General features: G+C 50.0%; 1 long non-coding RNA gene across 1 annotated transcript; it reads left to right on the top strand.

Annotated features, from left to right (window-relative positions):
• The first annotated feature begins 1,958 nt into the window (after positions 1-1,958).
• LOC116891941 lies at positions 1,959-23,224 on the top strand. Its single transcript, XR_004386870.1, has 2 exons — positions 1,959-2,030; positions 22,131-23,224. It is a non-coding gene; the product is annotated as an uncharacterized LOC116891941 (long non-coding RNA).
• Positions 23,225-25,519: the final 2,295 nt, after the last annotated feature.

The following is a 25,519-nucleotide window of genomic DNA, read 5'->3' as shown; positions in this document are numbered from 1 at the left end:
AGGCTTAGAAATCGTTGGAACTCTTCTTCTGGCTTATTTCAGGACAACCCTGGGGGATGATTAAGACAAATTCGAGAGAAAGGACTCTTCTGACCCTGGGAAACCTCTGCCTCTTTTACCCCAGCTCACAACTAATAAAAGTTCGGAAAAAAAAACCAAAACTGTCTCTAATCATTTTTCTCTTCCTCTAGAGAGACAAGAGCAAGGAAAGCCAGATTCAGCCACTAACAGCCATTAGTTGCTGGTATGATGGGAAGAGTGGAGTAAGAAGCGTCAAAGAGTCTGAGAAAGTCCTCTCTGATGTGGGCTAGGGTCACCAGGGCAGCCGGAAGCCTATCTTGCTTTGAACCTGGAGAGTATAGGTGTTCTGCTCTCTTAAGCAGGCTGTAGGAGGTTCTGACCTAGGACCGAGTCCCAATCCGCTCCTAAGCCTCCAGTAATGCTTTCTCAGTTTTCGCTGTGATCCCCCATAAGACAATCAGTCACATCTTCCACACTAGGAGACTGAGGCTCAGAGAGGCTTAGAAATAGGCAAAGCCACACAGTTGGAAAGCAGTGGCCCTGAGCTCCAGATCTCTATAATCAGAATGGGAAGCCGGGGGTGGGGGTTGGGGCTGGGGGTCAGGATGCTCCAAAAGCCTTTGACAAGTTTTTTCATGTATGCACAAAATCACAATCCTGCTTTCATCAGTTTTCATTCTCACAGGCCCTTGGACCCCCAGACAATAATTAACACTTCCTGGTTCCCAGCACAGCTCTAAGTGCTTGCGCGTTCCCAAATCACATTTAATCTCCAGCTGTTGGTGTGTATAGCTGGCACCATCCATCCTTATTCCCATCTAAGCTATGGAGAGGGTAAGGACCAAGAAGCTGTTCAAAGTGGCCAGTGTGTGTGTGTGTGTGTGTGTGTGTGTGTGTGTGTGTGTGTCTGGGCGTGCACCGAAATGTGAGATGTCAGCAGTGGAATGTCTGTCCAGATATCAGGTGCTTACCCACTGCCTCCCTAAAAGCATGGTGGCTGGCCATCCTGATTTGGTCCCAAGATTCCAAATGAAAAAATTCTCTCTCCGGTTCACAGTAGCCTGAACCACAAGGGTAATCAGAGCCATAACCATCTACTACCAGGCCACACTCCCCGGGGCACTGGGATACTGCGGCGGGGCTGGAGCCCCAGGGCACCGGGAGGAGCCAAGATCCTGGGCTGGGAGGAGAGGACTAGGAGGCGGGCGGCACAAAGAGCTTTTTATTCAAATTTGTTTAGAGTTTCGCGAATTTGCATGAAAAATGTGTGAGAAAAGCCAGCTCCGGTGACCTCATCCGCACCTGCCATTAACGTTCAATTAGCGGCTGAATAGTGGCTGCCGACGCGACGTGCAGAGAATCCAGCCTGCCCCGCGCAGCTCGGCGGCGGGCTGGGCGCGGGATCGGGAGGAGGGGCGCGGCGGGACGCAGGGCTCCGCCTGTGGCTCGGAACCCAAACACCCAGGGCCTCCGCACCCCCCAGATTCAAGGGACCCCGGAATCCCAGAGCCCGAGAGCACCTGGCAGTTTGGGGCGAGTCGGAGCCTTGGAGATCCCGACTCCCTAAGGGCCCCAGCGGAGTACAGGCTCTTTGGGTCTGCGGGAGCGAAGGTGGCGGGCCAGTCCTGTCCCGGCTCAGACAGGCTTCCTCGCCACCTTCCGGACAAAGTGTCAAGTACAAGTTCAAGTTCAGGGGCTGGCCCCAGGAGGAAGGGGGTGGGGGGAGCCATCCCCAGCTGCCTTTGTTCTCCGGGATAAGCGCTCTCACGTCCCCCTCCCGGGCGGGGCTCGGCAAATACCCCCGCCCCGCCCCGCCGCGCCCCGCAGGAGCCTCCTCCTCCCGCCCTCACGGCGCCTGTGCCTGGGTCCCGGCGACCCTCCTCAGGGCCACCGAAAGGTCTGGGGGCTTGGGGCGGGGGAGGGGGGGCCGGTCCGAGTCCGTGGGAGCCTCTCTGGCCCCGCAGTCCCAGCAGCAAACTGCGCTTGGTCGGACGGATGCCCGCGCGGAGGTAAGGACCTTTGGCGGGGTTCGTCTGCACCCCTATGTGCCCCGCCCCACGCCGGGCCTGCGTGACCTGGACTCGCAGCACGAACCACTGAGTGCTGCAAAACCTCCCCGATGGGCCTCAGGGGGGCGCGCTGCCGCTCCAGACCTTTGAGGGTGTCAGACTTCAGGGGATGGGTACAGTGGGTCGGGGCGCCCGGCGAAGACTGGGGCAGAACGTTGGCCTTTCCCCAAGGCGGCTGCTTCAACCTCTTTCCTGCAACAGTCTCTTGGCGTCTCTCTGGTTCCAGTGCACCCTTTCCGTAGTTCAGATTTTAGCCTAGAGGGAGGGTACCGGAGCTCCTCTGAGTCAGAGTGCCCTTGGGGGTAAGAGAACTATAGTGTGCTTAGCTATGAGAGGAACTGGCAGTGCTCACCGTACTACCTGGCTCTCCTCTCCGCAGAGCCTAAATGAAAGTTTTTCGCCAAATGTCGATGGCTGGTGTGGGATGAGGTTGGCTGAAACCTAGTGGGTTCGCTGTGATCTTTATTTAGCCTATTAAGACCTTCGGTTCCTGCATGCCTGATTCCGAGGTTAGGTGCCAGTCTTTCCACCCTGCTCTCTCCTAACTAAAAGACACAGAGGGCAGCGTCAGAGCTGTCTTCCACTGTCCCCTGCTGGATTTGACACCGTTTCTGTGACACTGCTTTACATACAGTCCCCACACCCGTGATTCCTGGTTTCTAAATTTACAGTAAATTGGAAATCGGAAATCGGAAGCGTGTGTTCCCCACTGCACCCGCAATGCTGTTCCCACTGTGTTCCTTTCCCTCGGATGGGGGTTCTCCTCCCTGCTTTCTCATTTCTGGAACATTGCCTTTCCACAAGAGCACGCTCCTCTTGGTCAAACTTTGGCAAGTTCCTCCTTGTCCAGGATGCTTACTCCAACTTCCACCACCTTCTCCCTCTCCTAACATCTTCAGCTGCACTGTCAATATTTTTCAGTCGGTGAAATGATTTATGGATGCGATGTGTGGATTTAAAAAAAAAAAAGATAGAGCACCGGTTTCAGAAGCGTTGAGGTTTGCATTTGTTTTGCTTTTAATATTCACTTCAATGTAAGAAAGCTCAGGGACTTCGTCCTTCCGTTTCCTAACACTGGAGTCTCAGTCACAAGCAGGGGCCATGAGAAAAGGGTGGAAAAGCTCTTTCAGGTGATCTGTTAAAAGAAAAGGAAAACAGTCAATGATACATTGCTTTAAAATATTTTGTGGAAGCGGTAACAAAAGGGAGCCCCCCCCAAACACCATACAATTCCACACTCTCCATGTGGCCCAGCATGGTGTGGCCTGGAAGGGCTAGGTGCATGGGATCCTCTGACAAAACCTTAGAGTACCAGTGTACCGGGGAGAGGCTGACTGAAGGTGCACATTTCAGCCCCAGAAGATCTGCCACCAACACTCGTGTGTGTGTGTGTGTGTGTGTGTGTGTGTGTGTGTGTGTGTGTGTGTGTGTGTGCATGTATAATTTTGAGACAAGGTCTCTCTATGTAGCCTTAGCTGTCCATTGTAAATCAAGCTAACTTTGAACTCACAGAAATCTACCTGCCTCTTCCCAAGTATTCGCTCCCTCCCCTCCCCACCACCCCAAGTGCTGGTATTGAAGCCATGTTTAATGCCCAGTTTTTCACCAACACTCTGATGGTAGAGGGGTCTGGGAAGAAACTTATATTCTTTAAAAGGGGAGCCAAAATGGCTTTATTTATTTATTCTATGAATATAGGTGTTTTGCCTGCTGGTACATCTGTGCATCACGTGTGAGTGCCTGATGCCCTCCCAAGCCAGAAGAGGGCATCGGATCTCTGGGAAGTGGAGCTGTGCAGACTAAAGTGGGCTGCCATGTGGATGTAGGAATCAAACCTGGATCTTTTGAAAAAGCAGGCAGTGCTTTTAACCACTGGATCATTCTCTAGCTAAAAAATAAATAAAACCAACAGAGTCAGGTGTAGACTCTTGATCTTCCTCAGGGGGAACTTTGGGCCAGAGCTCTCACCCACCTGATTCTCCCTGGCGGAATGTGACATCTTAGATGAACCTCTGTTTCCCTCCAACACCCCTCAGTTCATAAGTGGGTAAATAAGGGCACACTAGACAGCCATGGTTTGCAAAGACTGGCACAGACGCTGCCCTGCAGCAGGGGTGCAGCGATGGTGTCATCTGTGTGTACTGAACCTAGGTTACACCCATTATCTCTATGTATCCTCTATGTATTCAATCCTGAAGTTCACCCAATTAAAGGGCCCGGCTCCTGTTCTCATTCCCCTTAAAGAGGAAATGGAGGAGTTACCATTTGCCTCTCAACTAGGAAAAGGTGCAGGTGGCTTAGGCTTGTGGCCGTGCTGCCAGGACTCTGAGGCATTCCTGCAGCCTGTTCCTGAAGACACGTCTCCTTCTCTCTGCTTTACAGGCCTGTCACTCTCACTCTGATCACATTTCGGTTTCTTCACGTGTAAAATGGGCTTGCGGTGAGGCTGAGGCTGTTTGACTGAGTACCTGAGACTTGATGAGTGAGCACACGAGTGACAGAAGGGGTTCGGGGTTCGGAACAATCACCCTCAGTAACCACTACTGTCATTTCCTCCCACTTTAACATACACACCACACACACACACACCACACACACACCACACACACACACACACACACACACCACACACACCACACACACACCACACACCACACACACACACACACCACACACACACACCCACACACACACACCCCACACCACACACACCACATCACACACACACACACACACCACACACACACCACCCACACACCCCCCCACACACACACCCCACACACACACCACACACCACACACCACACACACACACACACACACACACACACCACACAAACACACACCCCCCCCCACACACCCACCCCCCCACACACCCACCACACCACACACACACACACACCTCAATACACACCACACCACACACACCACACCACACACACACACACACCACACACACACACCACACCACACACACACACACCACACACCACACACACCACACCACACACACCACACCACACCACACACACACACCACACACACACACACACACACACACACACACACACACACCACACACACACACACACCACACACACACACACACACCACACACACACCACACACACACACACACACACACACACACACACACACCACACACACACACACCACACCACACACACACACACACACCACACACACACACACACACACACACACACACACACACACACACACACACACACCCCACACACACACACACACACCACACACACACACACACACACACACATCACACACACACACACACACACACACACACACACCACACCACATCACACACACACACACACACACACACACACACACACACACGCACACACACGCGCACACACACGATGCTCCTGGTTGGTCTCTAAGTGCTTAAGGTTGGTGCCCTACACCAACTAGAGTTGGGTGTAGGAAATCACACTCCATCTTGCAGAGCCAAAGAAAATTCACTGATCCTCAAGGTCTTCAATATAAACACTTAGAGAGGTCAGGGTTGGGAGGGGTGGCCCTGGAAGAAAGTCCCTTTGGATAACTGAGAGACTTACAGACCCAAGACAGAAAACTCTCACGAAGGTAGATCCGAACCATGTTCTTTTTTTCTTTCTTAGTCATAAGGTTGGTTAACCATCACCTCTGGATAGAAGACTAGATCCTGCTACCAAAACAGATCTTGTCACCGAGCTGGATATCCCTCCCACAGTTGTTTTTTTAAATTATTTATATAGGGTTTATTCTGCCCCAGTCAGTGTTATAGACATTGGGGATAGAGCAGAAAACAAAACAGGAACATTCTCACCCTTAGGTAGTGGGGTGTGTGTGTGTGTGTGTGTGTGTGTGTGTGTGTGTGTGTGTGTGTATACCACAGGAGAGAGAACACAGCAATAACCATGGAGGCACAGACCTACCTGTCTCTGAGTAGACCTATAGTGAGATAGTTCACGGATCCCTCCTTCACTCATCCTTGCAAGCCAAGGACAACAGCCATCTCTGCCTGTAGTGGTTATTCCAGAGAGAGAGAGAGAGAGTGACTGGACTCAGTCAGTAAGTATAGCCCACCGGGAAAATAACTTGATAGTAGAGGTGCCTGTGTGAGGTCCCGGGGTCCATCCCCGGTATGAACCACAACAAACATGACAGTGAACTGAGGCAGGGATCCATCTGACTTGACTCGGTGTTTGGTCCTTCCCTTTCCTGAAGAATTCCAGGGAAGACTAAAATCAATCGTGGAGGCAGGGCAAGGTTAGAAATAGTGATATTTTATAGAAACCAAAAGGACTGGAAAGGGTGGAACTGTACTCAGAGGTAATTACATTATTAGCTAACCTGGGCCACATATATTAGCTTGTCTGTGATCATGATATCATCCCGTCATTAATATGTATTAACAAGGAGAACGTTGAGGCACCAAGATGAAATAAAGTGGCCCACACAGTGGAACTAGCACCTCTGGGTTAGATATCAATCCCAGGTAGCCTGGTCCCAGGGCTTACATACCCAACGCATGGCCTTATCTAGGGATGAGGTTTCTTAGAGAAGCAGAGGCTTTTCCCCCAACTGAAACCTACCCCCTAGAAGAAAGATCCTTAGAGCACCAGGGGTTTCCTTCCAGTCACTTTATCTGTCCAGGGTTTTCAGCTTTTGTTTGGTTTGAGGTAGTCTCACTCTGTAATCCAGGCTATTTTTTTTTTTTTTTGGTTCTTTTTTTCCGGAGCTGGGGACTGAACCCAGGGCCTTGCGCTCGCTAGGCAAGCGCTCTACCGCTGAGCTAAATCCCCAACCCCCAGGCTATTTTTCAACTTGTAGCAGTCCTCCTACCTAAGCTTTCCAGATGCTGGGGTTACACACTAGCACCCCCTCCTACTTTTTTGAAGCACTAGAGATGCCAGGAACCTTCTTTTATAATTTTCCATCTCTTGGCCAATGAGGAAACCGAGTCTAGGGATGGACTTGCCTAAAGTCATTGTCAGACTAGGTGCCTGCACTCAGTCATGGTCTTGGGCAGGGTTCATTCACTGCCAGGCCGATTGGAACAGAATGCCAAAGTCTCTGAGGGGAAAGCTACTTCCTTGACTAAAGACTGTTCCAGGTTCAGCTGCCCACACTGCTGGGCACCCTGGTGCCAATAGAACAAAAAAAGAATTAGAAGAAAAGGAAGAGGAAGAAGAAAGAGGAGGAGGAGGAGGAGGAGGAGGAAGAGGAGGAGGCTCCATCCTCTTTGGAATGAGGGGAGAGTGTCAAGGACTACCTGAATTTGAAGTCACAAGTACTAGGAGGATGGCTCCCAGGCTTGGGAAGCCTCAATTTCTAACCATTCTCTGAGTTTCCTTTTCTCATTTTAAGGAAGGTGAAGGCTCCTCCAGGGGAGCCTGGTGGGTGTAGAGATAGGGTTGGGGGGCACGAAGGAGAGGAGGGAGAGGTTATCTGTGTAGGTGCTCCACCAAAGGAAGGTGGGCTCTGGGGGAACCTCGCTTACTCCTCATCAACTCCACAATTGCAAAAATTTGAGTTCTAGAGTAGAGAGCCCTTAGCCTTTGCCTCACACACTCCGAAAGAGGTTGGAAGAGGTTAAGGGAAGTTACAGGACTGAGGAGGAGGGAGCAGGGATACCTGATCCACCTGAGATCTACCTCACCCAACCCCAACTCTGGGAATTTGCTGCAGTGAGGAGTTAGTTTGGGGGCCGTTTTGCAGTTACTGACTTCCCAATGGTTGTTGTACAAGGCTTAATTTGAACTTTCTGGATTCCTCTGATGGACATAGAGGCTCTATCATCAACTAATGAAAAATGCAGTATGGGTGGTCTAGTCAGAGTAAGGATGAAGCATTGTGTTCCACTCCAGCCACCCCCAAATCCAGACCCCACTCTTCTCGGGTGAAAGATTTCTGCCTTTGGTGAGTCTGGGGTCAAGGTTAAGAGCACCAGGTCTGATCTAAAGAGTCTTTGGGGGTGGGGTGGGGTGGGGGTGTCTCCTGCTTCTATCTGGCAAGTCACAAAGCTCACCTAACTCACTAGACTGATGGAGATGCTCTCAGCTCTGCCCTGTTTAGTGAGGCTTTGCCAGAAGTCAAGGATGCTCACCAAGGTCATAAATGTATCTGCCCAAAAATGAATTAGCCCAAAACTCTCCTAGAAAAATAAACTTAGAGTAAGGGTCTGGCCAGTCAACTGGTAGGGGAAATGTGTGCATCCAGGCATCCCTCTTTCTCTAAAAATATTATGGCTTATCACAGATTATATTATGTATCATTATTATGTTATATGGCCATGATTTGTTTGCAATCTTAATGGGAAGGAAATCACTGGTAGGTATTGGTACTGACTGCCCTCCTCCTGAGCACATAGATATCAATTAGACATGCCTTAAAAGTCTTGGGAGAAGGCAGGTGGTGGTACAAGCTTTTAATCTCAGCACTGGGGAGGCAGAGGCAGGCTGTTGAGGTCAGCCTGGTCTTTAGAGTGAATTCCAGGACAGCCAGGGCTACACAGAGACACCCTGTCTGGGGGTTGGGGGAGAGGCATTGAAAGCAAATATATATATATATATATATATAAACCTCTTGGCATGCATCTATAGTTCACCTCTCTCCATTTCAATCTATCTTTCATTCCCTACCTGTATTTGCTCCTGCCCCAGCAAGGACCGGTAGCTACTTTGGGACCTGGGAGGCCTTGTGCATCTGTGGGTCTATAAGTCTTGATTTGCCCCCTGCCCGCAGTGGTGCAGGATACCTGTTCTTTTAGCTTAAGAACTTCAGCGACGACGTCTTGGGCTCCTCGACCTCAAACATTTACCCAAGGCCATCGGGCCAGAAAGCCCTTCTTAAGGGGTCCGGCGAGCAACTGAGCGCTGCACCTCGACCTCTGGTGGCTTGCCTGGCAGTACTGGTTTCCTTCATCCTAAGTGTCTCTTTGGCTAAGGAGGTATCCAAATTACTTTCACCTTGGAACCCTAACTCAGTCCCTGGCAGGAGCCCCGAGGGGAAGCATTTCTTTCTTAGCCCTGGCCGCTGTGGCGGCCGGCTCACTTCTCTGTCCTGCCCAGCAGAAGACTGGCTGGTGCCTGTGCAGTTAGGGTCTTGGACACTCAGTCTTCCTTCGCAGTGTTCCTCTCGGTGCCTCTGGTTTGCCACTGTCCATCGGACTAAAAAATCAGAATATCTCGGGTATCGGATTTGCCTGAGAATCAGACTTACCGTATCTCTGAAATTTATTCTAACCTTGAGGTTCTAGAAAAGTCTCTCATGGATGTCAATAAGCACGATGTGACTAACAAGGGAGAGCTGGGCGGGTTGTTAGTGGTGGGAAATGTAAAAAGTCGCCTGGTGGTGGGTGACATCGTTTCCCCCTGTCTCTTGTTTTCTATCATCCACAAAGAATTTTCTCTCCAAGAGGAACCCACAGTGTTTGAGACATATTTCTCCTGTCTGATTCTGTTGGACCGGAGATAAGTTATCTTAGTGAGCTTTCGAAACGATTTAAAACAGCAACAGAGAGCAGTCCAGACAGGCCCCAGGAGGACGCACACCACTGGTGTTTCCGACCTCGGGACATTACTGACATTCAGCACCTCAGCAACCTAGGGTTTGCCCCCACAGTGCCAGGCCTAGGTCTGGAGCTGTCCTTGGCTGGTCCACGTCCCGTGTCTAAAGCACGGAGGAGGCCGCACTCTGTGCCCGGGCTGGCGCCCGCCAAGCTCTCACTACCGAGACGAGGACGTCACTAAAGCCGGTGGTTCTTAGGGATTCCGTAGCCGCCGCGGTGAGGGCAAGATCGGGTTTGTCCCACGACCTTGGCGCCAGTAAACTGGAGAATGAGACAGACCCCAATTTTCTCCCTTTGGAGTTGAAACAAAACCTGAAAGCCCGAGGTTGTCCGCACCGCCAGAGGTGGCGCCTCAGCGGCGGGTGCCAGCGCGGTTCCCAGGCCTGGGTTCCACGTCCCGTCCTAGTTGTCCAGTTAGTTAGCTGGTTAGCCAATAGTTAACTCCCGGGAGACATTAATGTAAACGCGAGGCCAGATCCCACGAGCCTCTGCGGCCTCCAGCCCAAGAGCTGCTCGGCTGGGCTCCCAGAGGAGGGTTGGAGGGAAATTCCTGGTAATTAGAGGGGAGGTTTTCCCGGGGCGCCCCTCTGTGAAGTGGCCTTGGCTCCAGAAGAGGAACAAAGGGCTAAGGTGCCTGCGTTCGGCGCGCCCTCCGGGCCCGCGCGCCCCGCATCCCGCCCCCTCTCCGCGCCGCGGCGGCCACGGGCTTTGTGCGCTGGGACCGCGCGCCGAGATGCACCTGCCCGGCTTTAAGTACCTTGGCTAGGCAGCGAGGGCGGCTGTTCTAATCGCCATCTCCAAAGTACCTGCTCATGAATAAACACCAGCCCCATTTGTCAGGTACTTAGCGCTCATTGTGAAAGGGAAATTGGTCCTTTTCTGAAAGTGTCTATCCTCAACCCATCTGCACAGTCCTGGTTGCAGAATTTTCCCCACCCCTCACACACACACACACACACACACACACACACACACACACACACACACACACACACCCACCCCACGAAGCTACTCCAAGCTAAGATAAACTCGCTTTTCTTCCGGTAAGTGCGTGATTGAGCCGCGACAATAGGCCGAGAGGAGGAGGCCGCTGGGTCAATAGCCTGCGTCTCTCCCATTGATAGGAAAAGTCAGCACCGAGAATGCAAGGCCTTTGGGAAATCTCATTCCGTTTCTGCCACAGGGGCTTTTGCAAGTTGAACTTGCATAAACCTGCAGACACACTGCCCAGTGCGTTCCTCAGACACTGAGCAAAATACTGGAAACAGAGGTCTGAGATGTCCGTTTTTCCTACCAATTTTGGTACCTTGATGTACTGTCATATCCCCCACTTTCTCCGCTCCGGCGTTATAGTTTGGTCTGGCTCTTGAGTCTTGGAGAATATAAGAATCCAGATAACACATTTTGCAAATACCCAGGCCAGTTGCGGAGGGTGGGGTTGGGTGGCACTTCCAGGAACCCGGCTGCACCGAATGAACTAAGCTTGCGTCGCAGCTAAGGTCTCAGAACACACAGAGGTTGGAAGGGGTAGCCTGCCCTGCCTATACCCTCGTGCTTGCCTCCCAGAGGGTATAAAAACTTAGGCGAGCTGCTATGCATTTTTTAAAAGATCACAGGAAAGCTGTATAGTAACCCCCAAGTAGCGCGTTGGCGTCCTGGGGGTGCGTTTCTTTTCCACCCATACATTCTTCCGGACATCTGTGCTTTCTGTGCGCCTGTCCCTGGGACTCTTTCCAGGATAAATTTCGACCGAGGCACAGTGATTTTTCTAGACCTTCGGATAGCCACGAGCAGCCCTGAAAATGAAAGTGTTTGCTAAGTGGAGATTTCTCTAAATGAGCGGAGGAAAGTGGCTTTGTCTTCACTTGGCTCTCTCCCGATTTCGTTCTGTGTTTACAAACATCAGTCCAAAGTCCTTCACCAAGCCCAGCTCTGCCGCTCAGCTCTTGCATGGCCCATGAAGGTGGCCACGCGGGATTATAGGGTCTGAACGTTCGGATGTTCAGATATACAAGACATGGGCGCAATGTGTGTGTGTGTGTGTGTGTGTGTGTGTGTGTGTGTGTGTGTCCTAAAATATTCTCCCTACACCGACCATGGTTGGCCTTTGCACACCCAGTCTCCATATCCCTGCCAACTTAGGAAGGATTCTGAGGGCTCTGGGGTTAGGTCAGATGTGAGCCGTCAAATTTAGGGGGGAGCTGCAGGCAGAGCACTTGCTTAAGCCAGGTTGGGGAGCAGGGACTGCTGGAGGCTCCATCAGATTAACCAAAGAATCTGGGCTCAGAGACCAGACTTTCCAGGATCTATCCAGTCCTGGCAAATAAACCACACTGAAGAAACAAGGTCAAACTCAGCTGCGTATTTAAGTAATATTCTACCAAACAGCACGATCTTGTTTCTCTTTGTGAGTTGCAGGTGGTAGCTGCAGGGCAGGGCATTGGAGTGAGGGGTAAATGGCTTTAGGAGATAGGTTTAAAGATGGGGATGGCAACAACAACAAAAAAATCTCAGGTGTCCACCCCAGGGAAGCAAGAACTGAGCCACTCCACAGGGGTCCCTTGCTGATTTGGAGAAGACTCTGAAATTCCAGTTGGCAGACTTCATGGGTTAATGTTGAAGTGTCTTATTGGTGAGAGTGCATGTTCTTTACAAATCCATGGTTTTGAGGAGACCGCTTGCTGCAGGAACGAAATGCTCTCCCTTCTAGAGCAGTGGATAGGCTCAGATCATAGCAGGAGCGAGAAGAGTTTTAAGCCCATACTTTCTCCCTTCTGTGTTCAAATTTCCCCCATTTCTAGTCAAACCCTTGTGCACACCCTTGCTGCCCTTCAAGGAACCAGCCTCATTCCTCCTAAAGGCCAGGGGTGGGGCCTAGTCTAGTGGGAGCAGAGCACGGGTAGCTTCAGATCTGGTTAGTCTACCTGGTGGGGTGGGAGCTGGGGGGGGGGCAGAGGCCTGGAGCAACTGCTGGGAAACCCCTTCTCCTTTGAATCTGGTCACACAAGAAGGGCCTGGAGCAGACACCTTAGCTTGCGCTCCAGCCAAGCGCTGCCCTCCTCAGATCTCTACAATACCGTCTCTTCCTCACAGTTCTCACCGCCCTTGTCTTGGTCTGTGGCCTGTGGAGCCCCTGTGTGGGCCAAGAAGGGAGCAGAAGCTCTCCTGTGCTGCCCAGGGAGCAGCTGTAGTTCCTGAGAATGATTGTGCACATAGTGCCAACATGTCACCTCTAAAAGGGGTTGACAAGGAACCTATGGCCCCTTCCCTTCACCTTACAACACCCCCCTTGTTTCTTTGAAAGGACTCAGGACTCCTGCGTATGGTGTTTTCATCTTCAAGACAATTTGCCTTAGGTTGCCAGGCCTCTTGCTCTGGCTACATGAAGCCAACGTACCACTTCCTGCAGCTGGGGTTATAGGCAGAGAGGATCCCTGTTGCACCTTAGTGCAGAGGGATGCCGGGATGCCCTCATTCTCCACAATCGGCTAACACAGTCCTCGCCAGCAGAGAGAACTGGCTGTGATCTCCATTGGCCCTGGTTGCAGAAGCCCTAGGCAGGCTTTTCTACAAGCTTCTAAGCCTACTCCTAGTCAGCCATGGTGGGTAAGAAAGGGACTCTGGCTCTTTCTAGGGCTTTTCACCTGCTTTCTTTGTTTGCTTACAGCGTCAAATACACCAGAGATCAGCAACCAGGGCTAACTCTGGGTCTGCACCCTCACCCCCCTCTCCCACCAGGCCTTGGCCCTGACATCCTCCACACAACCTTCATTAGCGATCTGTGGAGGATGGAGGGGCAGAGTGTTAGTAGAAGCCTTTGCAGACAAGAGGCTGCGATTTTCATGCTCCTGTAACATTTAGCTTCGTGGTTTTGGTTCCACGCTGGCTGTGCAGTTTCCAAGCTCCTCTCACTGCTGAACGGAAACCCAGCGGCATAGATTTCACCGTTCATACTCTCGTGCCTTAGAGCGGGCTTCTTCCAGAGCCCTCTATCACAGGTCCACCGGCAGAGGGCGCCCTGGGAGAGAACAGCACGTTTGAATGCCTTTCCTGGGTCCCTGGCGCCACACCGTGGGGCTGGATGATTCACAGCCACACCTGTCATCGCTGTTTCCCAAACTGGCAGAGTCTCCTGAACAAAGCTACCGAGGCAGGCCTGAAAGTGGGTGAGAAGGAGGCGTCCCACCTACAACAGGAAGGATGCTGGCTACTGCTTCACAGCGGGTCTTTTTATAACCACGTGAACACTGAAGAGAGTCATTGTTAGGCACACTGTGGAGGCGTGTGCGTGCCAGCAGTGTGTGCGTGTGTTCACATTAAGTGTGCAGAAGCAGGGGAGGGGCAGAAGGCATAGTCCCTGAGATGGTTCTTAATTTTGAGCTGGCAGAGTTTTTCTAGAACATGTAGTTCAAGTAATCTCCCTCTCCTCTATTTGTTGTGTGTGTGTGTGTGTGTGTGTGTGTGTGTGTGTGTGTGTGTGTGTGTGTGTGTTTAGTCCAGACATCTTGAACTCCTGATCCTCCTACCTTAGCCTCCCTAGTGCTGGAGTTACAGGTACATATTCCCCTCAATCAATTTGAGCATTCCTGTTAGTGGCAAAATAAATAAATAAATAAATATTTAAAAAAAAATGGCGACCCAGAGATTGGGACAGATTTATCCAAGATCTTGTAGCAGTTACCAACAGTGCAGTGTTGACTCAGCTAAGGCTGGGAAAGAGCCACCTTCTGTCATCTATGCATCAAATCCTCTGCTGTTAAACACTGCAGTGAGCAGGAGGTAGAGTGAATAAATAAATTAAAAAAAAAACATTGAAATTGTACCAGGTCCATGCTTCTGGGATTACATTTGAAAGTGTGTGAGCTCATGTGTGTGTGCATGTGCAAGTGTGCATGCGTGTGTGTGTGTGTGTGTGTGTGTGTTAGTGTCTGGGAGGTAGCATATGCTTACTTGGGAAGAAATGTGTCTTATTGAGGAATGTCTGTGAAGAACCTTTTGTAACTCATTTGGTGGCTAACACCTGTAATGCCACACTCCAAAGGCTGAGGAAAAAGTGTGGATTTAAGGCCAGCCTGGACTACACAGTGAGTTCTAGGCCAGCCTGGGTTACAGACCGAAACCTCTTCCAAGAAAAGGGGTAAGGAGAGGTGTGTGTGTGTATGTGTGTGTGTGTGTGTGTGTGTGTGTGTGTGTGTGAGAGAGAGAGAGAGAGAGAGAGAGAGAGAGAGAGAGAGAGAGAGAGAGAGAGAGAGCATGCATGCTGTGTTTGCCCATGGAAAGGTTAACACGTGTCTATAGACTGCATGAAGATATATTTGTGCTTGTGAAAGTGTGCATTCATGGGGTGCTATGTGTAAGGGGGTGTAGAATAGTAAAGAGCTATATGTATCTAGGCAGTGTGCTCATGTGTAAAGGGATAGCTAAGACTGGGAGTGACTACTTATCCCAACGCTGTGCGTGGCACACATATACCTGGTCCTCTCCTATCCACTGATTCCCCACTGCCTGCTTTTTCTATTCCTTCAGATGAGCCCTGAAGCACACTCATCCATGAGCCCCAAAGAAGGAGGAATGGAAAAGAGAGGGTGGGGGGGTCAAGGGGTGCTGGATCCAGGGTGTGGCCATGTCCCAAAGCCCAGCAGGCTCCAAGGGCTGCAATTAGGCAAAGCTTCTGGTCTGCAGAGGGAGGAGGAGGATTATAGCAAATTCATTTCTGTTTTCCAGCTCAGTAAGCCTGCAGCATGTCCCTGATGTTAGCATGAGAATGAGCCAGAGCTCTGTGAACCCCTCCCCACCCGACCTGCTGACCCCTCTCCCCCCTCCCCACGTGAATAGCAGAACTCAGCCTGGACAGCCTCTCCAACCAGTGCCTGCAAAGCCAGTCCTACTCAGGGTAATTTAATATATTTTAAGCCCCCGGCGGCTTTATTTTCCCTCCTTTTTGAGTTTGTTTAAGGCATTCACAGCTCTCGCCCCGTCATTAGACAGCCTTATTTGACGGATGGAAGGAGCTGCTATGAGACCACAGCCCTTTGTGTCCCCCACATAAGCTGGGCTTCCCCGTAATTAGAATGGTATTCCCAGCCATTGAGGCCTTTCATGAGGCGGAACAAAAACTCCCCGAGATGAATATCCCCCAACTCTCAGCCCCCTGGATGGAAAAGGGACTGTGAGTTAAAGGGACGTCTCGGGGGGAAGGTAGTCTGTGACCATGGACAGCTGAGATCCTGCCAGAAGCAGAAATTTAGAGGTCACAGGGAGTGGGCTCCAGACAAAGGTTGGTCAAGGTCTTCCCCAGGTACTTAGCCAGTCCTAGGACCTGCTTGGTTCAGCCTTTATGACAGAGGACCCTTGTATGCTCACAGAATTGGGGACATTGTCGTAAGCTAGAATGTACATGTAAATAAAGCAGCTATGTGGGTCTCACTTAGAAACGACTTCACATGCAAACATACAAACACACACATCACACACAGTCTCTTTCACAGGCCTGGGGATTAGACTGTACACAGTCACATGGGCATGCATATATGTACACATGTATGCCCAGGACAGGGCCGTGGTGTCACAAACCAGGTTGGAAAAGAGTTGTAAATGTACACACATGTCACAAGCACTGACCTCCAGACATAGAACCACACTACAGTGTGTCTTGTCTGTGTATACACACAACATCCTGAGAGGATGTTGCCTGTGAACACATATTCATGTGCATGTGTGCACACCCTTATATACCCTCATACTGATCTTCTGCAGCAATGGGGCATTAACCAGCTCTTGTGCCCTGAAGTGATTACATTCTTCTTTCCCAAAGATACAGACTCGCTTCTGACTGCCTTCCTAGGTCTATGGTTAGCCTGTGTTCAAACACAGTTTGACATGTACATATCTGTGTGGATTTGTGCGCACTGTTTGCTCATACTAAACACAGGAACATACTGTGGAATGTCACGGAACCAAAATGCTGTTACATATCCTTGTGACCAGAAATGCAAGAATGCCTCAAAAAAATACCAGTGGATTGGGTTCTCTGGGCCTCAGATTTCCAACAGCTTTAGGAAGAAGACATCTCTGGTTTTTGAGTTTCTATTGGGGCTAGGCTTTAAGAATCAAAGGCAGGCACGTGGCTATCTGGCTGGTCAGGAGCTTTTCCACAGAAGCTCAGAGGCTGCTTCTTGTCCTGGCAGAGGGCAAAAGGCAAATCCAGATTTCTAAGTGACAGACAGCCAGGCCCATTTTTGTGAGGATTTCAAAATAAGATGGGTGATCACAGCTATGGATACTATGGGTGGGGGCATGCGCAGTGAACTCAGCTTCTAGTCTGTGTCAGACCTTGTACACAGGGCCTGGAGTACCCGTGGCGAGTAATGCATACCATCAGTTAGGATACCAGGGAAGGCTGGGGCCAGGAGAAAAATCACAGAATGCATGTCTGACTTCCACATTGCAGTGGACCTTTTTCTTTATTTTGTTTTTGTTTTGTTTTTGTTTTTGTTATGTTTTATTTTGAGACAAAGCTTCTTGTCTCAAAATTCATTGCGCATGCCCCCCACCCATAGCATCTGTGGCTATTGGTCACTCCACCTTTTTTGAAATCCTCACAAAAATGGGCATTTACTGCTTCTCCTGGATGTCACTTAGAAATCTGGCTGTCCTGGAACTCGATCTGTGGACCAGGCTGGTCTTGAATTCACAGATGTCTGCCTGCCTCTACCTCTTGAGTACTGGGATTAAAAGTGTGTACCACTGGCTGGAGAGATGGCTCAGTGGTTAGGAACACGGACTGCTCTTCCAGAGGTCCCGAGTTCAATTCCCAGCCACCACATCTGTAATGGGATCCGATGCCCTCCCTCTTCTGGTGTGCATGAAGACAGCTGCAGTGTACTCACATACCTTAAAAAAGGGAAAAAAGTGTGTACCACCACACCAGGCTGGAGGTACCATGGAAGTGCCAATGAGAGGAGAGAGTGGATTAACTGTTCTCCGAGTTACCACTCTGGTGGCACCCTCAGGCTTTCTCACAGTGGCACCCTTTCCCACAGGGGACCCACACCACAGCAATTTCAGCCCAGGGCAGAGCTATATTCAGGAACTTGGTGAGGGCAACTGCTGGAGTCCGCTTGGACCCCAGGAACAAGGATGAGGTCGATGATTCTGCTTTGGCAGAGAGCATCAAAGAGAAGTGGACCAGTCCTCAAATGCAGTCAATTGTTTGTTTGTTTGTTTGGTTGGGTTGGGTTTTGAAAACAGGGTTTCTCTGTGTAGCCTGGCTGTCCTAGAACTCAATCTGTAGAACAGGTTGCCCTAGAACTCAGAGTGCTGGGATTAAAGGCACTGCTGAGCGCTGCTTTATTTTTTATTTCAATTTTCAACTATGCGCTTGTGTTCATGTGGGTATGTGCCTATGAGTGCAGATGCCAACGAAAGTCAGAAGAGAACTTCAGAGCCTCTTGATCTGGAATTACAGATACTTGGGAAATGCTGGACAGTTCCTCTGTATTAGTACACACTCCTCAACACTAGTTACCTCTCCATCCCCAATCTGCAAGTTGTTTTGTTGTCGTTGTTGTTGTTGTTTAGGTTTTCAAGACAGGGTTCCTTTGTGTAGCCCTGGCTGTCCTAGAATTTGCTCTGTAGACCAGGCTGGCCTTGAACTTAGAGATCTGTCTGCCTCTGCCTCCCAAATGCTGGGATTAAAGGTGCGCACCACCGCTGCCTGGCTAAACCTTATCTTCTCTTGGAAATGTGGGTGACGTTTTTACTCACGCTACAGCTGCTGGTGGTACAAATGATCACGAAACCCCAACAGCTCTGTCTGAGTAAAACATCTATCTCTCTTTGTCGGAAAAAGTTATAAAAGATTATTTAGAGAATAAGGGATATTTTGAAGCTATTCCTAATGTGGTTTTTTAAAAAAGATTTATTCATTTATTATATATAAGTACACTGTAGCTGTCTTCAGATACACCAGAAGAGGGCATTGGATCTCTTTACAGATGGTTGTGAGCCACCATGTGGTTGCTGGGAATTGAACTCATGACCTCTGGAAGAGCAGTCGGGTGCTCTTAACCACTGAGCCGTCTCTCCAGCCCTCCTAATGTGTTTTTATTATTTAATTTAATGCTATGTAACCCTGGTTACCTAAACTTGATGTGTAGACCAGGCTACTATCAAACTTGTAAGTCACCCTCCTATAGTCCCCACCCCCTCCTGTTTTTCAAGACAGGGTTTCTCTGTGTAGCTCTGGCTGTCCTAGAACTCACTCTGTAGACCAGGTTGCCCTTGAACTCAGAGATCTGCCTGCCTCAGCCTTCTGAGTGCTGGGATCAAATGTGTGTGCTACCACACCCAGCCCACCAAAAGTTTCTTGTTTTTAATTATTGTTAGTTTGTTAATCACAATGTTCCTTGGTATAAGGTGGGGATTGGGGTCTTAGCTCTGGAAATTACCTCAGTTTAAAACCTTTCCCCAGTTTTGTGTGGCCTGGGTACTGATTTTTTGGGAGCGTGGGTGCCTTCAGCTTTAAAATGGGGAGGGTAACAGTCCCACCCTGATGTGAGGGTTGTGAGGGGTAAGTGTGTCAATATGAAGCCCAACAATGACTCATGTATACAGTGTGCACTCAATTAGTGTTAGCCTTGGCACTTGAAACTAGAGTTCTCAGTATTTATCGGGCAGACCAGAGCATTTAAAATTTTTTAGTCTTTGCATTCAGGATAACGTGTGAAAATAAGATCTTGGCAGAGTCTTATGAGTTACTTAGTCTGAGGTAGAGACGAGGTGAGAGAGCAAATTTTAGGCATAGAGTCCCTTGAAATTAAAATTTCAGTAAATGGAGTGTAACTCTTCCATAGAGCACCTCTCCGATTTGTGTGATGCTAATTTTATTACTAGAATACAATAATATATTGCTATATATTGTTTATATGTTATATTATTAGAACACAATAATATATTGTTATGTATTATTTGTAAATTATATTACTAGAATGCAATAATAATGAGGAAGAAGAAAAGGGATGGAGGAGGGGATAGAGGGAGAATGGAAGAGAGGGAGGAAGAGGAGGGGGAGGGGAGGGAGGGAGGGAGGGAGGGAAAGGAAGGAAGGAGGGAGGAAGGAAGGAAGGAAGGAAGGAAGGAAGGAAGGAAGGAAGGAAGGAAGGAAGGAAGGAAGGAAGGAAGGAAGGGATACATAGCTCGCGTTCTGCGTTTGCTCAGGTTGTTACCGCGGGAGTCAGCAGGGGGAGCCCAAGGCGCCGGAGCACGCAGGCGCCGGAAAGGGAACTCGCAGAGAATTACACGTGACTCTCAGCACCTACTGTGTGCGGTGTGTACGCTGGAAGACCAGGAATTTGGGATTTCTGGTAGCCAAGTGAGATTCCCTAAGATAAATCTAGAGCTCAGACTTCCCTAGCCCGAGGGCACTTTCGATGCGGCGCTGCCTGGTCTTGAGTCCTGCAGAGGTCTGGGCTGCTGCAAGTTCAAAGTCAAAGACAGTCCCCAGGCCACTGAGGAATTAATAGCGACCTGTTCTTAGCGGAGCGTGCGGTCTCTTCGCAGTGCCCCCAGTACCCGCTCGGAGCAGGCACTCACTGTTATTTCTGAGGACTGGAGGTGCGGCGCAAAATGTCTCCACTCGTGGCAGTGTGGAGGTGAAAACCGCACCCAGTCTCCCTCCCCTAACACACTCCTGCACCGTCCCCACCCTAGCACTGGCAGGGCTGGGAGGTGGCGTCGACGGTGTCATTCCAGACTCCATGTTTTCCCATGCCAGGTTTCTTGTCCACTACCTTGCGCTGGCAGGTGGACCACAGAAAGCAGACCTACTCCAGGAACCTGGTACGTCTGCAGAATGAGTGCAGCAACATGTAATGTGTAATAGTTGTTTTCGCAGATATTTTTAAATACCAGAGCTCCTGACAGTCCATCATTCCAGCTAATTAAAAATCAGTTGCCTCTCGGTTTCTAAAAATGCCAGAATTAGCAAGACGTGGAAAGATGGTAGACTTTTTTTTTTTTTTTTTTTTTGGCTCCCGAGCAGACAGGTACACCCGGGGCAGGGAGTGGTGGGACGTCTGCAACTGCCAAGGAGACGATCCAAAGGGACTCCTTTGCTTGGTTTAGCATATGCAAAGATGGAGGGGTCCTCATAATGAAGTGGCTTCTACCCTAGCACTGTGTGGAAAACTCTTCCCAGGCCGCTTCATTTTCTACCCCACCCCTCCTCCCGCTTCTGCTCATCAGGATCCAGAAGGGGGCTCCTGTCCTCTCAGATACTGAGGCATGGGTGAGTTCGAGCCCCCCAAGTTCCACACTTTCACTAGGTGACCTTAGCTGGGTTATTTAACCTCTTCAACCCATTGGGCTAAAACAAAAATGTCAGATAGAGGATGCAGGCTCCTTGTAGGGGACGTTGAGGCACCATGGTGAAGGCACTGCTGAAATTTTGTCTGAACAGAGAAGCCCCATTCTCCTGGTGCTTGGGTGAAGAATCCAATGTTTTGATGAAGGGCAGCTGGATCCTCTTGTTCCTGGGGCAGTGAGCAGACGTCTTTATTAGTTCCTTAGGCCTCTTTCGGTGTCATATCTGAGAGGAATCAGACATAGTGGTACGATGCCTGTAAATCCCAGCACTTGAAAAAGGAGGCAGGAGTTTGAGAACAGTCGGGACGATATAATGAACCCCCCCCTCAAATGGAAACAGTAACAGTTCTAGGGGGGTGGCAAGGGGTATTGATGATGACTGGCTGAAGGCTGAGGCCCTTCACTAGAGGTCTTGGTTTAAGGAAGTGGAGAAAGGTAGGACAGTTGACCTCCAGGCCTCACTTTTCCCAACTGTAAAATGGGATTGTCTGTTTTACAGATGAGAAATGGTTGCTTGAGGCTCAGTAGAAGTCAGAAGGGTCTGGAAAGATTCTGGGAAGTAGCTTGGTTGGGGCTTGGAAAAAGGCTTCTTCTAGGCATCTTTTGGTGTAGACTGTTTCCAAGAGAATCCTGGGACCAGTAGTTTGTTTCTGGTTTCCTCCATAGAGGGACTTGGTTGTCCTCTATTTCAAAAGTAGAGAAACTAAGATTGAGACCATCAAAGAGAAATCGACTCCACTGAATGATGGAGACAGGTTTCCTCAGAGGCCTGAAGCCTTCAGAGTCACACCAAGAAACCCTGTCCTAGGCATGACCATGTTTGTGTATTTGCCCACTGTTTTCTAAGGGAGTCAGTCAGTGTGCTGGTCAGGGAGTCAGTCAGTGTGCTGGACAGAGAGTCAGTCAGTGTACTGGCCAGGGAGTCATGTGTGAAGCTGGACATTAACAGAGAAGTTGTAGTTTGTGGCAGGCTTAGCACTGTGGCACTAGTGTTGATCCAACGAGGGCTCCCACAGGTAACTTAAGGGAAACAGCTAAAGTGGACATCTCAATGGAACTTCTTTTCCCTCTCCACAGGGAAGTTGAGAAAAAGCATGTCTTTGGAGGCTGGAAACCTGGAGGTCATTTCTGAGCAAGAAATCGGGAAGCCTTCGGGTCTTTGATCTCTGCTCCCAGCACCTCAGTAGAGATGGTTCCAGGGAAGAGCCTGAGAGGGAGATTTATTCAGTTCCAAAGCCCCAACGGCACCACCCAAACTTGGAAAAAGAATCATGTTGATCACCAGAGAAGGAATCTCATGGGAACTAGACTTCGTTCAGGAGGCGCCAGTAACAAAGAGGCTCTGGGATTGCATCCTGACCGCCCTGGAGGGAGGACGTGACCATTGGCACATGAGGCTATGAGACAACTAGACAGCCCAGTTCTCAGAGAAGCATCTCCGTTCTTCCTTCTCCAGGAGTTTAGCTTGGACAGCAGAGACGCACCACAGCGGTGCAGGGCAGAAAGTCCTGTGGTTAGACCGCGCCCCACACTCTCTCACCCACTCCTCCCCACAACTTGCGTCAGACCCGGCTTCGTTTTTAATTCTCCAGCCTTGGGAATGACAGACTTAATTCAGAGGTCTTGCCCTTGCGCCCTCCCCGACCCGGCACCGCGTCCCGAGTCCTGTGGTGCCTGTGGGGCTTGTGTTCACTCAGAGGCCATCAGACGCTGCGCGCGGTAGTTTTCTTCTCTTTAGAAGGTAGCAAACTGTTTTCAAAGGTGGGATCTTTACAGACGAAGGATGCCAAGACCCATTCCCCAAGATGCGGGGCTCCGTGGAGTACGGGGTGGGGGAATGTGTAGGAGGTCTGATTAGTCTGGTTTCCGGTCAGAGAGCCTCGCAAGCCTAGCCGGCTGAGAGCTGTTCTTTTAGTGGTGCTGAAAATGAGGCCAACTCTGCCCATTTGCCTACAAGCTGTCTATAACTCAGCCACCACCCTCCTTCCTGCTTAGAGTCACAAGCTAAATGATTCACTATTGTCTGGCAACAAATCCCGGTAACCACCTAATGGATCTGATTGCTTCCAGTAGTAATCCCCCCCCCCACTCTTTCTCTACTGAGCATCGAGTGGTTTTTTTCTTTCTCTTACTCTTCGTTGGTTTGAATGTTTAAAAATTATGTTTGTCTATCTGTCTGTCTATGTTTTTTTTTTCGAGACAGGGTTTCTCCGTGTAGCCCTGGCTGTCCTGGAACTCTGTACACTAGGCTGGCCACAAATTCAGAAATTTGCCTGCTCTTGCCACCCAAGTACTGGGATTAAAGGTGTGCATGTACCATTATGCCTGGATGTTGTTGTTGTTGTTGTTGTTGTTATTGTTTATTAATGTGTAGGGTATATATCCTGCTTGCATGTACAGTGCCAAAGGAGGCCAGATGAGGGCACTGAATCCTCTGGAACTGGAATTACAGGTGATCGGAGGTGTGTGTGTGCTAGGATTCAAACTCGTTTCTCTGGGAGATCAGCCAGTGCTCTTAGCCACTGAGCCATCTTTCCAGCTCCCTCCTTTTTTCCAGACTTGCCTCACATAACACAGGCTGAGGCCGACCTTGCACTTCTGATCCTATTGCTTCTAACTTCCACCAGCTAGGATCACATGATGCCACGCCTTTCCCACTGCATGCGTGCTCTTCTTACTCCCTCTCAGGACGCACAAGCCAGGCACATACCATCCTGCTAAGCTACACCAGCAGCACTGGAATGGCTCCTTCTACCATCACATCCTCTGCTTCCCTTTCTTTCTTTCCTCTTTTCCTTTGTGAGACAAAGTCTCAGTTTGTAGCCCAGGCTAGCCTGGAACTTTCTACATAGTCTGAGATAGCCTAGAACCTGCAATCCTCCTGCCTGTGTCTTGCAAGTGCTTGGCTTACAGCTATGGGTCATCATGCTCAGCTAGAGTGGCAAGGGCATACTGATCGAGGGGCAAAACTGATCACCTCTCAAGCATATTACAGTTTTCACGTCATTCAAAATAAAACAAAGTTCTTGCCAAAGTAAGGAGGTCCCTTCTCTCTGGCAATAATCTAGTGGCTGCCTCCTCTCACCTGTCAGGATGGGGCCTTTACCGAGCCCTGGCTTAATTCTGGTGTATTTTGAAGATAAAGCCATTAAGATTTGACAAGGAACCTGGATGGTGGTAAACACCTTTAAAATCCCAGAGGCAGGCAGCTCTCTGAGCTCAAGTCAAACATGGTCCACAGAGTGAATTCTAGGACAGCCTGGGATACCCAGAGAAACCCTGTCTCAAAACAAAATAACAACAACGACAAAAAAAAAAAAAAAAAAAGAAAGAAACAAAAAACCAACCTCCTCAAACCCAAAACAAACATACAAACAAAGATTTGCCAAGAGGCGGGAGGTAAATTGTGGGAAGCCTGTGGAGCCAGGCTGCCTGTGATCATACTTATTATCCAGACCTGCGCGTCATCTTGCCTCTAAAACCACATCATGGTGAGATGGCAGGAAGTCTCTGGTAACATCCAATGGTGCTAATCCTGCTGCTGGGGACCTTGCCCACCCTCTGATATACTTAACCCCCACCCCAGCCCCGTTTCAGGACAGTAAGCACATCACAGATGTGAAGCGAGTGGCCTGGGGTCACACAGCTGGAAAGTCGGAACTCCAGCTCCACAGAAACAAGCGAGCTGGTGAGCCCGCAGACGTCATCTCCGGCAGAGGCATGAGGGTGCTGACCCTGGGCTCAGGCAGCCTGCGTGTAATCCCAACTCTGCCAGTTACTGACTTAGCCTCTCCACGCCTGCGTTTCCTTGTCAGGAAGAGGTGGTGATCCCCTGCCAGCCTTGCTGTGAAGACTGAGGAGACAATGTGTATGAACTGCTGTTATCAGTACTGTTCTTCCTGCTTTAAATCTGAGCTCCTCCCTGACCATGGCGGGCAAGTCCAGAGGGTGGCGAGAGAAGCCAGGCTGAGAATTTCTTGCCTCATCATCCTCACGGGTAGGAGCAGAGGGGGCAGAGGACAGAGGAGGGGACGCGTGACTGCCTGGGCTCCTAAGCAATTTACTGGAAGAGCTCATTTGGCAACTCTGATTCCAAGTTAATTAAAGATGGCCACTAGGGGTCATTGCCATGGTGACAATTAGGCCAGAAAGAAGCCTCATTAAGGTGCGGTTTTAACTAGGCCAGTCGTTTTTAACCTAAGGTCTGTGGGAAAGGGAGTCAGCTTGCTCCTCTTCTCTCCTCTGTGTTCAGATCCATTTCCAGACAGTTCTAGTTGAGGAGGGAAGCAGAGGAGGAGTCCTGGGGCTGAGTCCCCCTTGAGTACCAGCAGGGCAACAGGTTTCTCTGTGACACTCACCCTGTCTGCCTTAGGGAGGGTGGAGGCCATGATGTCAGAGCAGGCAGAGAGGAGGGGGATTTTGTTCAGAGAGGTGCAGAATACCCAATCTGCTTCCCAAACTGAGTG

This window comes from Rattus rattus, chromosome 2, assembly GCF_011064425.1.
Source record: "Rattus rattus isolate New Zealand chromosome 2, Rrattus_CSIRO_v1, whole genome shotgun sequence".
NCBI lineage: Eukaryota > Metazoa > Chordata > Mammalia > Rodentia > Muridae > Rattus > Rattus rattus.
This window is presented reverse-complemented; position numbering and strand designations above follow the sequence as displayed.